The 17,033-nt window shown below is 39.4% G+C and overlaps 1 protein-coding gene across 1 annotated transcript in view; it reads left to right on the top strand.

Moving 5' to 3' along the window:
* The first annotated feature begins 1,457 nt into the window (after positions 1–1,457).
* Positions 1,458–17,033, top strand: part of LOC114656077 (solute carrier family 35 member E2B-like) — a 105,871-nt gene continuing 90,295 nt past the window's right edge. The window contains exon 1 of the mRNA XM_028807485.2: positions 1,458–1,602. The gene's annotated coding sequence lies outside the window, so the exon portion shown is untranslated. The remainder of the gene's footprint in view (positions 1,603–17,033) is intronic.

Raw genomic sequence — 17,033 nt, 5'->3', positions numbered from 1 at the left:
AATAATGATAATTGTTCCAAAGTGGAAAGAAGAACATAGTAACACCGTTAGGAAAGTGTACAAATCTTTTTTTTATTATGAGACTGAATAAAATAAAATGATGCACTTTTCATTTACCAGTATGAAATTACACTGTATTTAGTGTAATTAATGTCTGTCTCCAGGTTTTTAACGTGGTGCCATTATTAATGGGAGTGCATCACAGATCCAGTGCAGTGGCGTAGCTAGAGTTCGTGCCACTCGGGGCGGGGCGGTGCTTCAATTTGCCGCCTTCAAACATATCTGAATATGTTAACCTATTTAAATAGAAAATTAAAATGGCATAAAGAGAAAAATTAAGATAACTTTGCATAGATTTATTCATATATAGAGAAACAGCAATAATTTTTCACATATAATTATTTATAAGCATCAAGTAGACAATAATATAGTATAGATGCACTGATAAGCTGTGTTCTAATTATTAGTTTAATATAATTACGCTGCAAAAACCAGAACCAGTGTAGTGTACAAGTGATAGGTAGGGATGTTTTCTGCGCAGAGCAAGAACACATTCGGATTGATAACGAAACAAAATTATAAATTGTAAATTAGTTGTTTATCTTCCTAGAAATTATTATTGGTACAGTATAATGTTTATGTTTATTCTTGTTATTACCTCATAAATTTCAGCTGTTGTGTCTGATGCCGTCACAGAAAGGACAGTCTGAAAATTTTTTTGAAGCATTTGCCGATAAAAATCAGAGAATTTTACTTTTTTCATTCATGAGAGATATTTTCTGCATCCTGCTGCTTACACACGAATTGTACTGAGCCAATAATGCCGCCCCCAAAAATGTGCCAACCGCCCCCTCTGCCCGCCCCTAGCTACGCCACTGATCCAGTGCCCTGGGTTTAAATCCTGTCCCCTTAATTTCTTTTAACAGTGTTAAAAGCAGTGCAAGACTAGATATGATTTGGGGCCTTCTGCATTTAATTTTGGATCGATTGAAATCAAGGTATTATTGTGTGATTTTATTAATTACAGCCCACGTGGATAAAGACTGAAAACAATGAAAACTCAAAATATTGACGTTTATTTGAATGTTTGTGAATTTATGAGTATTTTGAAAAAAAGTAATTGAGTAATATGGCAGGAGAGGATATTGGAAGCACAAGTTTGGAAACACAGGAGGGATGTTGTGTTAATAACAAGGCTTAGTGTGGATTGAGTTTTTCTGTAAAACCGATTTGAAACCCAGAAAATGTGGACTGTGACTTGTGTGAGCAAGCTGAATTATTATACTTTATTTTGCACTTCACAGATAATGCACAGAAAAGTAATGGTTAAAATATGAAGAAAGAATGAAAAATAAAATTCATTATAAAAAATATAAAGGAATACTGGAAATGTAGGAAAATACCTTGTTACAATTCCTTAAAAGATGAGACTACGTAACAGACTTTAAAGGACTGCGTCAAAAAAAAAAAACATAGTTAACTCCGCCAAAACAGAAGATGGCAGTAATACACCGCAGGGTGTAAATATGCTCATAACAATCGAAAGAAGCAAAGAATGGAACGAAGTGAAGGTAGTTTACGATTACGCTTTCCTGAAAGACGGTAAGTTTTACTGGACAAGTGTTTTATGCTTTGAATTCTTTGTATTGACATATATTTTTCAATGGGCTGGATAAATGGCTATAAATGTTTCACTTCTCATTTGCGATGTTTTTACTGAGAATTTAATACTGTATAAATATCTGTGCTGCTTCTCGTCTAAGGGTTTCACTCCGGGCTCTAGGCTGCTTGTCCAGATTTCTGCCATAATTCTTTGGACACGTCACAGGTTAAGAGGAAGAATGGTCATATTTACATAGAAAAACTGCAAAGAAGGTTTTCGAGATCATCGGTTTTGCAACCGATGTTGTAAAGAAATGTAAATGTAAACGTGTTCGGGGAAAGCTTGTGGTCTTTCTTTTCCCTCGAAAAGGAGGAAGTGACGTATAACGAATAACACGTTATTTAAATAATTATGGTCGGTTTACTCATTCAGCTTTGTTAAGAAAAGGCATACTGAAAATTAACATTAATATTGAGTTTTGATTTGTATTATGCAGGCAGATGGTAAAGTACTACATTGCTTTAACATTATAAATACTTCTGCAGATGGTAAAGTAAAACATTTTAAAAGTAAGACGTGAGGGCGAGGGGCTGTACAGAGTGTAGGAACTATGCTGTAACTGGCATATTCTTATCTACCACAATTTTAATTATCATTTAGTAACATAAAATTTTTAAATCACCTTGTAATTCCCACAGATTTTAATATTTGAAGTTTATAAATCTGCAAGCAACTTAGAACAGGACTCAAAATATGAATGGTTTTTTATATATGGAAAGGCCGGCCTCATGGGTTTGACTTAGGCATCTAGACATCTGTATTGAAGCTAGATTGTTTCTCAGTGTATACAGGGGTATTCTTCCCACATCTCTAAAATACGTAAAGGTTGAAATATTTAGCAACTGTAATTGTCCCCAGTGTGAGTGTCCATAGGAGTAGTATGCATGCCCCATGATGAACTGGTGCCGAGTTCTATATTGTTTTTTACCTTGTTACTTATGCAGCTTGGAATGACTCATACCCACTGTGAAGTGGATTAGGCTGGTTTGGTAATGTATGTATCTATATATATAAAAAATCCCTGTGTGTGTCCAGGTGTCCGTGTGTGGGTGTCTTCTGGTGAAGTGCGCATGCGCAGGGCATGGTGTGATGTGCAATATTACTGTCAGAGAAAGTTAGAGGCGTTTTACGGAAATACAAACCAGTATTACTGCGAGAGGAAATTAAAGGTACACAATACAGTGACGCATATTACAGCCACATACAAGCCAGTATTACTGTCAGAGGAGGTTAAAGGCATATTATCGACGCTCACGCCTGTATTACCGCCAGAGAAAATTAAAGGTATATTACGGACGTACAAGCCAGCGGACGTACAAGACGGTATCCTTCAATAAGGGCGCGCACAAAAGGGCGACCTCAGTTGGGCGCAGCGAATAAAGGTGCGCGTAAATAAAGATCTGCACCTTTGTTGCTCTTCACATATTCCAGAGCCATTTGAACTAAATTTTCTACGAACGCCCTTATTCGCCGCGCTCAATTGAGGTCGCCCTTTTGAAGCTCTCCTTTTTGTGCGCGCCCTTATTGAATAGAGCCGTACAAGACAGTATTACTGTCACAGAAAATTAAAGACACACAATACACGGCGGCAGCCCACTAAGAACGGTCAGCTCAGCAAGTAAACATCAACAAAAGAAAGGCTGAAAGAAAGAAAAATACGACCAACAAAAAAGAATGAGGTCAAAGTCCCTTGCCATTTAATATAGACTGTTCCTACTAATGTTTATGCACTACTGTTCTAGCGTCCGTTATTGTAACGGGCTAAATGACTAGTTTATGTATATTTAAGTACCATAATAGTAAGAAGTAAACAGATTTGAACACAGAACCAAAACAAAATGTCAAAAAACAGTCAATCTACTATCAACGCTAATATTAGTCTATACTGAACAGTTATGAATAAAGTATGTTTTATTAATTGCCGTGTTGACTTTTTTATGTTGTATTTTATTGAGTATGTTTTTGTGGGAACTATTATATGTATTTTATGTTTGCTTTTTTAACTGAGGGCAAGTGAGAAAAAAAGAGTCTTAATTAACATTGAATACAACTCCAAACTTTCAAATAAGTAGAATTTATGCTTGTGCTGTATGTTGTATTGTACATATTTACAAATCTAATGCATATAACATTTTTGTAAAAATTCAACATTGAACTGGTGCTTAATGTAGGCATGTCTTGTTCCTGATGATGCCATGATGCTTTTTGAGCAACTGTTACTCTGAATTAAATTGAGTGTGCTTGAGAATCTGTACATGACATAGTTGATCAGAACATTTGGGCCTGACCTATTAAGAGAAACCCCAGTAAATTCAAAAATGTATTTTTACCACAAGAAAACTAATACAAATATTTTTACAACTTGCTTTTTCCAAAACTTGCAGCTTGGTCTTTCTGTTTTCTTACAACATACATCCTTCATTCATCTGTTCTCCTTAAGGCCATGTCCATAGTATGTGACTTTTCCAGCAATTTTCGGCCATAACCTTTATTTACGTAGTCTTGGAGATGGAGACAGTTGGTGGTGCTCTCCTGTGAAGGCCAGTCACATACTCTGACATACCCAGCAGCACATTCCAAATAGTCTGCAACACACCCCTGCAAAATCAAACAGGTTGGATTTTTTTCGTTAGTCATGTCGGTGGGTACTGTGTGCATGAGAGCTGACAACAAATAAATGTTTACCAGGAAGTACAATGTATATAGAGGGTTGTTTGGGTAAGGTCTCGATCACTCAACAAATTAACCAAAGTGATCTAGGAATCTGGGGATCAATAAGCATAACTGCATACCCCATAGGAATATCCAATGATTCTTTACTCCCCTTCTGGCACACTTGCAAGTTAGGATGGTAATTTTTAATAAAGTTTGCCCAGAAGTGATCAGCAATCACATGACTGTGCCTCCACTTTCTTTTCCTCCTAAACGGTGTAGCTGAATATACACATCTGTTGTAGCGAACTATCTGACTGCTCCCATAAGCAATATATTTTTGCTAACTGGTTCAGTATCGACAAGATTGGAGGACACATATCTTAACAGTTTACTATTCAAAACCCCTCTACCTCAGTAAGTACAGTTTGGAGTACCTCCTCTGTCACTGCCTGCGAACCTATTGCAGTGTGGAGTGCTTGTTTGACTGATCTTGTTTCCCTTTCTCATACCTCACCGAAATGAGATGCATTTGGTAGGTTAAAACAAAAAATGTTTTGTTTAGCTGAGTGTGGCTGCAACTCAGGGCTTAAATTTGCAAAGGCTTGTCTTAGCTTTCTCTACCCACAAACCTTCTTATTGCCATCAAAAATGAATCTGTATCAACAACTGTAGGAAGGACTGAATGAACACTTTTAGTGGTGAGGCACTTAAAAATGATATCAAATCACTTTTCATGATACCTTCCTATTTTGATGTGAAAGGGTCCAAAACAGTCCATACCAGTACAATAGAATGGAGGATTTAAATAGTCTAAGACAGGCAAGTGGTAGGTCTGCTATTTTCCACTAACCTACAGTCATGACACACATGTTGGAGTTTCTGGATGGCTTCTCTGCCTCTTTAAAATCTTCTCAATTCTCAAAAATCCATTCATGCCCTGGATGGCATAACTTACTGCCACAGTCCTGAATGAACAATCTGGTGGCAGGATGTTGTGGTTTTAAATCTCTTGGATGAACTCCCAATTCCATAGCATGGCACAGCCGAACTCCTACTTGAATAGGCTGGCTGGATTCATTGAACTCGGGTAACAATTACACAAACTCTTGGTGGCAGGCACTTTTCCCTCTTCTTTTAACCGATTGTTCTGTTGAGGGAAACTGTTGTTATGCTCTCTGGATAGTCCTTTTTACAACTGGGCTGTTTTTTTTCTTTGCAGCTTCTTTTTAAACTGTTTATTAACCCACTGGGTTTTAAAAGTCCTACTAATTCCAAATTTAGGTATGGACCTGACCTACATTATAAGTAAAATGTTTTTTAACCTGTTCAACGGTTCCTCAACTGTCTCCACAGTTAAAAGATAATCCCAGTCTATCCTTAATCCTTAGATTTTGGCACATCTGCCCAAACTTTGGCCTACCAAAGTTAAACTCAACATTTTAATCTTTGCAGCTGCACTCTTCCAAAACACTGAGAACTGTATTATATTATGGCCACTTTACCCTAGTGCGGGGATCACCAACTCTGGTCCTGAGGGGCCCCAGTGGGTGCAGGTTTTCATTCTAACAGTTTTCTTAATTAGTGACCTGTTTTTGCTTCTAATTAACTTCTTTTGAATTAATTTTAAATTGACTTGCTCTTGTAGATTCAGACCGCTTAATTATTACAATAATGAGATACAAAATGAGCCAAAATATGACTAGCAAAAAAAACCAAAAAAAAAACACTGTCATATAGGCTTTCATTATTGCCACTTTTATCCTATTATGGAGTTAGCTCAGAAATAGATTACTACAGGATTTAGTACAGTAACATATAACCAATCAAATGTAAGTTATAATTGTTTAACTTGTAGGTGAAGAGATTAATTGCTTTTTCATACTGTGTCCTACACATGCCTGATAAAGGAACAAAAGCTTTGCATTCATTTTCAAATTGGACATTTACAAGATGTCCATCCAAGCATTCACATGCATCTGCAGTTACACACTACTGAACTACTAGCAACAGTTGCTGCAAGTAAAAATCAATGCAAGTTTGTAATGAAATGGCTGTTTGACTTGACCATCTTTTAAATGAGCTGTTTTAATGCTTTAAAGCACAAAGTACGTCTCTCTACTAATACAACATGTACCGTACTAGGTTAATAGAAATGCATTGCCGAGACATGCAGTTAATCGCAATACAGATAAAACAGCATATAAAATACGAATCCACAAAAGCAAAATTTCTGGCAGTCATTTGGGTTTTGAAGGAAAACTAATATTTATGAATTCAATCCTAATATTCATGAATTCAATCCCTAATGTGTAGTAAAAGTGCTTACAGTATATCTAATGTGAATGGTATATTTGCAAATATAATGTACACTGTCAGTTAAAATTAATTGCCTGCAAGAAACATCAGTCTATTTTATTTTCTAATTCTTGATTTGTGCACATGCTAAGCAATAAAGTCTGATCACTCGTATAACTTAGTCTACAAACAAAATGGCAAAGGCTGTGATACAAGAGTATTTGAATAGAGGATTAATGTGAAACTTACCGGTTCTGATTTCACACAATAAGTCTTGAAGTTGGGACAAATATGTAAAAAAGAGGCCAGATTTGGACACAAAGCACCAGGAATTTGAGACATATTATATTTGAATCGTTTTGACTCATCCATTGTGTGAAAAATGATGAAATCATCACAACCACTTAAAAAAAAAATATCCTGTATCTAATGTGAGGTGGCTGGTATTAATCACTCCTTCCCCACTGTTTTAGTGGCATTTTGTACCATTCTTCTCCTTCTCTCTCTGGGACAGAGCCTTGACGTTGGGACTGTCAGGGCTTCAGTGAGTTTTCAACTGGGCACTTCCTTCTGTGGTGTTTTGTTGATTAGCCCATGACAGCTCGAATGGGGCTCGACAGTAGAACCAGCACCCTGGATCTAACCTCTTGGCTCATCCAGCTCAAATACCACTCAGCTTTGTCCACCCATCTTACATGAGTTGAATTCTGCCATTGCTCATTCTACTTGAGCCGAAGCCACCTAGATGCTTTCTCTGTCTCCTTTCTGATGTCATCAACCAGCTTCTTTCGAGCTGGACCTCTAAACCTAAGGACACCCAATTTATTCCAAGGTGAGCTCCCTGGGAAATTCCTGCAGCATACTTCCACTGGGAAATTCCAAGCACTGTCATCTTCTCTGCATGCATTCTAGGATGAGGACTTTATATAGTGGACAGGGATAAGTTGTAAACAAGTAGTTGCCACAGGAATCTGGGGAAGAGTCCATGCGGATAGATCCCTGCTGTATACTTCCTGGCAGACCACTCTTTTCCAGGGCCTACAGCCACGTATCTGCCTGTGTGAGCATATCCTTCAAGCTCTCACTTTCATTCAGGACTGCTTTTTACAGAGTTCTTGCTGATGGTAGAGATGATTTCTTCACTAGTCTTAAAACAAAACTTATCTTGGGTGTGACCTCTCTTTAGGACTAGGCTCCTGGCTGCTTTGGTGAGATATTTCAGGTCTTTTAAAGTCCATCTTCTCTCTGGTACTTACCTTGCTGTTATTGTTAGGTCATCCATTAAATACTATTCTGTTACTAAGCTCTTTCCAGTCCTAGGGTGCTGTACCATGTTAGCCATTATGGATGTAGTGAGAATTTAAGCAAAATGACACCTTTTGTTGGCTAACTAGAAATATTACAATATGCAAGCTTTCAAGGCAACTCGGGCCCCTTCTTCAGGCAAAATGTAAACATATTGCATATTGTAATCTTTCTAGTTAGCTAATAAAAGGTGTAATTTTGCTTAACTTGTCACTAAGTTCTTTCCAGCTATTAATGCAAATACTGTATAAGTCTTACTATGGCAAACACAAGGGATTCTCTGACAGATCAGATTTTAAAAGCATGTTGTCAGAAAAACAGTTTTAAAGATTTTGTTTGAAAGAAAATATCCTGACCAATTTTGCAATTCACTAATTCAACAGTATAATAATATTTGAATTTATATTTTAGTATTGATTTTAAGCAGTACTTATCATTAACATGAGAGAAAATGTGAGAGAATAAAATTTGTGCACATGGTAAGACAAATCGGGTTCTTCATGATGGTATCATTCTTTGTAAATCCTATGCCTGTGGTAAGAAGTCAAGCAAAATGACACCTTTTAATGGCTAACTAAAATATTACAATATGCAAAGCTGAAGGGACCTGAGTTGCCTCGAAAGCTTGCATATTGGAATCTTTTTAGTTAGCCAATAAAAGGTATCATTTTGCTTGACTTCTCACTACATTCATAATGGCTAACATGGTACAACACCCTAGTACTAAATCCTGTGCCAAAATTCCCTCAAGATTATAACATCCTCACAATTTGCTGTTATGCTGGCGGAATCACCATGTCTATCACAAATTGAACTGAAGTCTTTTGTATTTGATGTTTATGAATGGCAATAATATTTACTTAAATTTTAGCTGGTAAACTACTTGATTGATATTCCACTTTTTTTAAATTTGCCATTACAATCGCTATTTATACATGTTATTCTATTACAGAAAAAGGCACAATATTGTGTGCTTGAAAAATTGAGGAACCTTTGGTTTAAAAGCTGGCAAAAGGGAACTCTATTTTTGCTGTGGTATTGAATAGCTGTTAAGTATTGTGAAATTTCAATGGTAATTGGTACCAGAATACAAAAATTCTGATATGTTGACCTCCCTGCTACAGTCAAATGTGCAGTATTATAAACTACAAATCATTATATTCCATGTCCTTTTAAGCATTCTACTTTGCTGTTTAGACTAGTTTATTTGTATTAATGTTTGAGAAATTTGTTGCACTCATTTATTGACACAGAAAGATAATAGAAGTCCATAGCACTGATTGTTTATGGATGTGGTTAATGGCAACTTTCCAATGCCATAGTAAGCTGGGTGCCTCCAATTTGCTGTATGCAAGTCTTAATATGGGTGAACTGGAAGTCTTTCAGTATTCTGGAAAATAACAACTATGGGCTGGAACAGTAGTGTCCAGCATGGCCAAAATGTGAAAGATGGTGATAATCAATAATATACTTGATAGGTTTTAGGGAGGTTCAGGAGATGAATTTGGAGTTCACACCAATAAAGCTGGGCTGTCAAGCATTGGCATTGCATGTAGAAAGACTCAAGCCTTTGTGTTATAGGTGCCAGTATGGTCTAGGTTTCCGAGTTATTGAGCAGGATTGGCATAATACAGGTTTAATATATTTTGGTCTTCGTGTTAATCTTAATGTTCTGCTGGAGTTAGAGCTTTTGTAGCGACCTCATGGCAGAAGCAACAAAGCCAACCCTGCACATGATTTCCAAAGAGAAGCAATTCAGCCATTTCCTGGGAAATTTGGAAAGAACCCTAGGCAACTTGCTGTCGGCCACTGTTGCTCCAGTGTTGCTTCCCACACACAGCAACAGCTTCATCCGGGTCACACATAGTTCTAATATATCAGCAATTTGCTTCTTGCCACCATTGCCCCAAGCCCTGCACAACAGCAGCAACTTCACTTGGCTTCATATGCAGTTCAGACTTAAGAGCAACTTGTGGTTGCTACATCCCAAGAAACAGTGCTCCTTTATCAGAGATGACTTTTCCACAGGCAGGCAAACAACTTGACAGTAGAGCAGTGGCACCAAGTACTATATGTGAATACCATCCATCCATCCATTTTCCAACCCGTTGAATCCGAACACAGGGTCACGGGGGTCTGCTGGAGCCAATCCCAGCCAACACAGGGAACAAGGCAGGAACCAATCCCGGGCAGGGTGCCATATGTGAATACCGAGGAGAGAAATAGAATAGGTGAGCATTAGTAATAAATTATAAATATATTCCTTATGTTACACGTCAATATCCAGGCTACAAAAATCTGAACAAATTGTAAATAAGGTATAACCTGCCTAGGCATTTTGGACAGTGTGACTCCACAGTAATTCTTTTTAATCTGTTTAGCATGTATTCATTGTCCTAACTAAAACATATCCTAATCTGTTCTGTCTTGCCTTTTAAAAAACAACTTGCATCTACATACTCATTTTATTTGCTTATGGAAAGGGAGATTTAGCCTTTCTAAGTGTCCAGTAGTCTTGTTCTCTTTCCAGTCCCATGACCTCTTTCAGCACGGTACTGATACTTGCTTGACTTCCTGCTCTCAAAGCAAGGCTGATTTATAAATTCATTTAAAACAGTTCATTCTACTCAATGTGAAATTCTGTAGAAAGGAATATAGGAAAAGATCTCCTGGTCTTCAGTCATCGTGAGCCTGGTGTCCCGTTTGTTAAGTTAAGTTAAGGTCAGGTCAGATTAGGCAGCATGCACTGGAACAGAATGTTGCAGCACCTACCACATGATAAAACAGCTTGGGATCCTGGTTGGCAGCCCCCCTGGCAGAAACGCAGACCGGTCCCACCCCCTGGAAATGACTCACTATCTGCCACAGCCAGGTGTTACATGGGTGTCCTCTTGGCCTGGTCCAGTCACTCTGGTCCTCAATAATGAGGATCTTGCGAGCCGGCTCCCCCTCAAGGAATCACACCATATGTCCATAGTGCCGTAACTGACTCTCCCTCACAATGCAGGTATAATGTGCCTCATCTGGGACTACATGAGCAACCGCTCAATTGATACAAAGTCAAACCCAAGGACTGTCCGAAGAGACAGTACCAAAGGAGTCCAGTCTTTGTCTCAGGTCACTGGATAGCGTCCATGTCTCACAACCATATAGCAAGACAGGAAGCACCAGGACTCTAAAGACTTGGATCTTCGTCCTTTTGCATAGATATTGGGAGCGCCACATACCCCTTTTCAGGGACCTCATGACCCCCCATGCTCTCCCAATCTGTCTACTGACTTCATAGAAAGAGTCACCAGACACATGACTGTCACTGTCAAGTTAAGTAAACCTCTCAACAAAGTCGACACTCTCTCCACAGACAGACACACTGCTGATGGCTGTGCCCAAGAGGTCATTAAAGGTCTGGATCTTGGTTTTTATCCAGGACACAGAGAAGCCCAGACACACAGACTCCTCGCTCAGACTCTGGAAAGCCCCGATTAGAGCCTTCATTTACTCTGTGAAGATCACAGCATCGTTGGCAAAGTCCAGATCAGTGAATCTTTCTTCGCCAACAGATGCCCCATAGATGTAGGACCCCACGACCTTGCCCAACACCCAGTCAATGTAGGCATTGAACAGAAAAGGAGCAAGAATACACCCCTGACGGGTAAGAACATGTATAAACTCCCTGTCGATTGACATTTGAGCTTGGGTTTTTTACTTATTGACAACAACATGTAAATCAAATGTTTTTTTTTCTTTGGTTACATTCTTGAATAAAAGCACACGTTTATTTGATATTTGGACTAAAGTCTTCACACATTATACACTTCATGTCATTATCCATCTTACTAACCGAAGGTTGTAAACCGGATATGTACGCTGGGCGCTGGGGACATCGAGGCGCACGCGCATTGCCACACTGCAGCACATCACACAGCGTAAACCGGATATGGACGCAGGGCGCAGGGCTGAACTTGCTGTGCTCCACCCTGCCAGTGGTCGGTGTCCGCAAAGGCAACGGAATCACATCTCCACAAAATGAGACCGCTTTACTACAGATGTGCGTATGTAATTAAATGACATGTCCCCAGACGCACCCACCCTCCATGATAGAGAAAACAAACACGAGAGGATTCAGCGCACAGGGCTGACCTTGCTGTGCTCTACTCAGCCAGTGGTCGGTGTCAGCAAAGGCAACGGAATCCCGTCTCCACAAAACGGGGCCGCTTTACTACAGATGTGCGAGTGTAATTAAATGACATGTCCCCAGACGCACCCACCCTCCATGATAGAGAAAACAAAAACGAGAGGATTCAGCGCATATGTGAATCACATTACAGTATTACAGTACGGAAGCCCCAGATGTCCAAACTACACGGCGTAAACTGGATATGGACGCAGGACGCAGAGCTGAACTTGCTGTGCTCCACTCTACCAGCGGTCGGTGTCAGCGAAGGCAGCGGAATCACGTCTCCACATAACGAGACCGATTTACTACAGATATGTGTATGTAATTAACACTAGAATTACCAGAGCCTACGAAAAAACTCGTAAATCCGTCCCACCTTAAATCGCGTCTTAAATCCGTTTGCACCTCTCCGCCAGAGGCCTTTGTCATCTAAATGTGCTGATAAAGCTACTAGCAGCCAGCTATTCCATCCCCCCACCGACTTAGAATGAACTTCTCTCCTAGCTCAAGCCTTGCCTTGATTTGATTACCTGGGATTGAAGTGGAGTTTTACAGTGGAAATAATTCTAGCGTTATTTGGAATACACGCATTTCATGTGTGTTCCATTTCTATAGTTGGCTGTGCAAACACATTTTTAAAACAGAAACGTTTTTCATATTCTAATAGTAAATGACAAAATGTAGGCATAAACTATATAACGTATGAAGCCTGAAGTCCATATATCAAAGAAACACTTTCACAAAAGGTACAAATAAGAGAACACGTGCGCCTTCATTCAAAAAAAAAAAAAAAAAAGCCGCGTTAGCTTGCCACATTGACTTTCTTACTGCAACCGCCGCGGTGGCGTAATGGTATCAGCACCTGACTGGGACTCAGAGGGTGGCGAGTTCGATTCCGCACGGCTCTACTTCGAGAAATTAACTGCTCTTATTCTTACAATTTTAGAATAACAATATAAATTTGATTTCAGTCTGTAACAGGCGGTGTAACTTATGATACTGGTAAAGGTTAGCTTTTTTTTTTTTTTTTTTTTTTTTAATTCACTTTTCATTCTCGCAGTCACATTCAGAATCAATCCATACAACCCCATCTGACACAGCTGGTTTCACATAAATAAAAGTGCACTTTTATTCAAGACTATAACCGAAGAATAAAGAAAGCAAGTTACAGTTGGTGGTTGATACAACAGCTTGCGTGGTGCAATGTTAAGAACTGCTGATTTCCGATCCATGCTATATAAAATCATCACATTCAAATATTAACAGTTCCCACACACCCAAGGTCCGCCATTCCTACATTTACAACATGTGTACTTGTTGCAGTGTACACACCTCTCTGTGCTATGGTTCCTATTACAGTGAATGAGCACCTGACACTGTACTTTCTTCCCTGGGGGAAGCTGAGGTCTTAGAACGGAAGTTTGTTGACGCTGTATCATCTTTTCTTTTTCCATCGCCTTTTCCTGTAAGAAGCGACGACGAAGTTCCTCTGCAAGGTGAGCCATGAACACTCTTCTTTTCTCAGCGGACCCCGTGCATGCCTTATACAGTACGTGTGCGTTCATCGCTGCTAGGTCAAGGATGTTGTACAACACAGCAACCGGCCACCTGCGTGTTCCTGTGCGCACTGAACAAGCACGCGCCTTCTGGTCCATGATGTCAACGCCACGCTGGGGAAAAAAGAAAGACAAATATATGTGACATTTTGAAGAAATCATTTTATCACCAGAAGAGCACCAGAATACTTCGTCACACTAATATTTTTTTCATTAGCATACCTTCATGTGGTTGTAGTCTGTGACCGTGTTTGTTTTTTTTTTTTTTTATCTTGCCCAATCTCCACATCATGGTGCATTGTGCTGAGAATGCAGACAGACTTCATCTTTTTGGGCACATACACTGTCAGCATGGCACTGGGAGATCTAAACACCAGCGTGGAGAATTGTTCTGAACAACAGACAACTTCTTCACGTCACTTTCGCTGGCTAATAGACTGCTGCACCGCAATACAACTCTGCTTGGCACCATGAATAAAGTGCGACGGGAACTTCCACCTGCAGCTAAAGTCAGTTCAGTACATGAACAATTCTCCACGCTGGTGTTTAGATCTCCCAGTGCCATGCTGACAGTGTATGTGCCCAAAAAGATGAAGTCTGTCTGCATTCTCAGCACAATGCACCATGATGTGGAGATTGGGCAAGATAAAAAAAAAAAAAAACAAACACGGTCACAGACTACAACCACATGAAGGTATGCTAATGAAAAAAATATTAGTGTGACGAAGTATTCTGGTGCTCTTCTGGTGATAAAATGATTTCTTCAAAATGTCACATATATTTGTCTTTCTTTTTTCCCCAGCGTGGCGTTGACATCATGGACCAGAAGGCGCGTGCTTGTTCAGTGCGCACAGGAACACGCAGGTGGCCGGTTGCTGTGTTGTACAACATCCTTGACCTAGCAGCGATGAACGCACACGTACTGTATAAGGCATGCACGGGGTCCGCTGAGAAAAGAAGAGTGTTCATGGCTCACCTTGCAGAGGAACTTCGTCGTCGCTTCTTACAGGAAAAGGCGATGGAAAAAGAAAAGATGATACAGCGTCAACAAACTTCCGTTCTAAGACCTCAGCTTCCCCCAGGGAAGAAAGTACAGTGTCAGGTGCTCATTCACTGTAATAGGAACCATAGCACAGAGAGGTGTGTACACTGCAACAAGTACACATGTTGTAAATGTAGGAATGGCGGACCTTGGGTGTGTGGGAACTGTTAATATTTGAATGTGATGATTTTATATAGCACGGATCGGAAATCAGCAGTTCTTAACATTGCACCACGCAAGCTGTTGTATCAACCACCAACTGTAACTTGCTTTCTTTATTCTTCGGTTATAGTCTTGAATAAAAGTGCACTTTTATTTATGTGAAACCAGCTGTGTCAGATGGGGTTGTATGGATTGATTCTGAATGTGACTGCGAGAATGAAAAGTGAATTAAAAAAAAAAAAAAAAAAAAAGCTAACCTTTACCAGTATCATAAGTTACACCGCCTGTTACAGACTGAAATCAAATTTATATTGTTATTCTAAAATTGTAAGAATAAGAGCAGTTAATTTCTCGAAGTAGAGCCGTGCGGAATCGAACTCGCCACCCTCTGAGTCCCAGTCAGGTGCTGATACCATTACGCCACCGCGGGGGTTGCAGTAAGAAAGTCAATGTGGCAAGCTAACGCGGCTTTTTTTTTTTTTTTTTTTTTTGAATGAAGGCGCACGTGTTCTCTTATTTGTACCTTTTGTGAAAGTGTTTCTTTGATATATGGACTTCAGGCTTCATACGTTATATAGTTTATGCCTACATTTTGTCATTTACTATTAGAATATGAAAAACGTTTCTGTTTTAAAAATGTGTTTGCACAGCCAACTATAGAAATGGAACACACATGAAATGCGTGTATTCCAAATAACGCTAGAATTATTTCCACTGTAAAACTCCACTTCAATCCCAGGTAATCAAATCAAGGCGCAAGGCTTGAGCTAGGAGAGAAGTTCATTCTAAGTCGGTGGGGGGATGGAATAGCTGGCTGCTAGTAGCTTTATCAGCACATTTAGATGACAAAGGCCTCTGGCGGAGAGGTGCAAACGGATTTAAGACGCGATTTAAGGTGGGACGGATTTACGAGTTTTTTCGTAGGCTCTGGTAATTCTAGTGTTAAGTGACATGTCCCCAGACGCACCCACCCTCCATGATATGTCATCCGTCCAGATATCGGACGGAACAGAAACTGATTGCCATTCTTGGATATCCGATTCGCTGGTGAATCGCGGGCTTACTAGTTAGTATAATATTTAAAAAGTTTCTGCTTTAGGTATGTGGTCAGCATTTCTTGCCTCGCATTTATTTCTTTTCATCCTGCACTTAACCAGATCTTTGTAGACGCGGAACACACATGAAATGCATGTATTCCAAATAACGATATACTGTATTATTTACCTTATAGAACTCTAGGAACCTCGCACGCAGATATGGATCCTTGTTTTGAGCTGGGAGAAACTTTTTGCCCAAGTTGAACTCCATCAAGGTGGGGGATGGTGACAGCAGGCTGCTTGTACTGATCGACGCATTTACAGAACAAAAGATGCTGATGGAGAGGTGTGAAGGGATGGGCCGGGATTACAAGTTTTTTTTGTAGGCTTCATGAATTCTAGTGTTAAAGCCTGCTCAAAAAAATTAACAGGTTAAAATAACAGAGGAACATGTAAAACAGAGGACTGTGAAGGATGCAACATTGTGTTGTATATAAAGAAATCAAACTTGGACACACTTTTTTTTTTTGGCAGACTCTTTAGGATTAGCAGTAATCGATACTGCTTGCACACATACAGTCTGCTGAGGGAAATGGTTAGACAACTACATTAGTCCACTTAACCAGAATGTAGTAAAAAGGATGCTGGAAACTGAAACATTTCCAGCAACAAAGCTTTCAAATTTGGAGATGGCAAAATTATGTATTCCACCAAACTAGTGAAAATTCCTGCAAACATTGGACAGACGCAATGTACTATTGAAACAGAAGTGGTTCCAACTGACATCCCATTTTTGTTAAGTAAAACATCCTTAAAAAGAGCAGGGACATTTTTTAGACATAGAAAATGATAAAGCAATGATGTTTACTCAGCCAGTGACTCTTGTGGCACTGCAACAACTAATTGTTAACATCAATAATAAATGATTATTTAAAATGTTGGCAATGATTTCTTTCATTAATTAATTGATTAAGTCATTAGGCTCTGTATGTTGTGGTGTGCAATTGTGTCACTACTTTATTCGGTTGTGAACAAGGTTGGGAGCACGCACTGCACATTTGAAAAAAGGCAGACCATAAGCAAGGGCCAGAAAAGACCGCACAGCCTACGAGTTCCAGAGTTTGGGAACATTTTACTCTGA

The sequence above is a fragment of the Erpetoichthys calabaricus genome, chromosome 8, assembly GCF_900747795.2.
Source record: "Erpetoichthys calabaricus chromosome 8, fErpCal1.3, whole genome shotgun sequence".
NCBI classification, from domain to species: Eukaryota; Metazoa; Chordata; class Cladistia; order Polypteriformes; family Polypteridae; genus Erpetoichthys; species Erpetoichthys calabaricus.
Note: the sequence above shows the minus strand (reverse complement) of the source record. Positions and strands in the feature narration are given on the sequence as shown.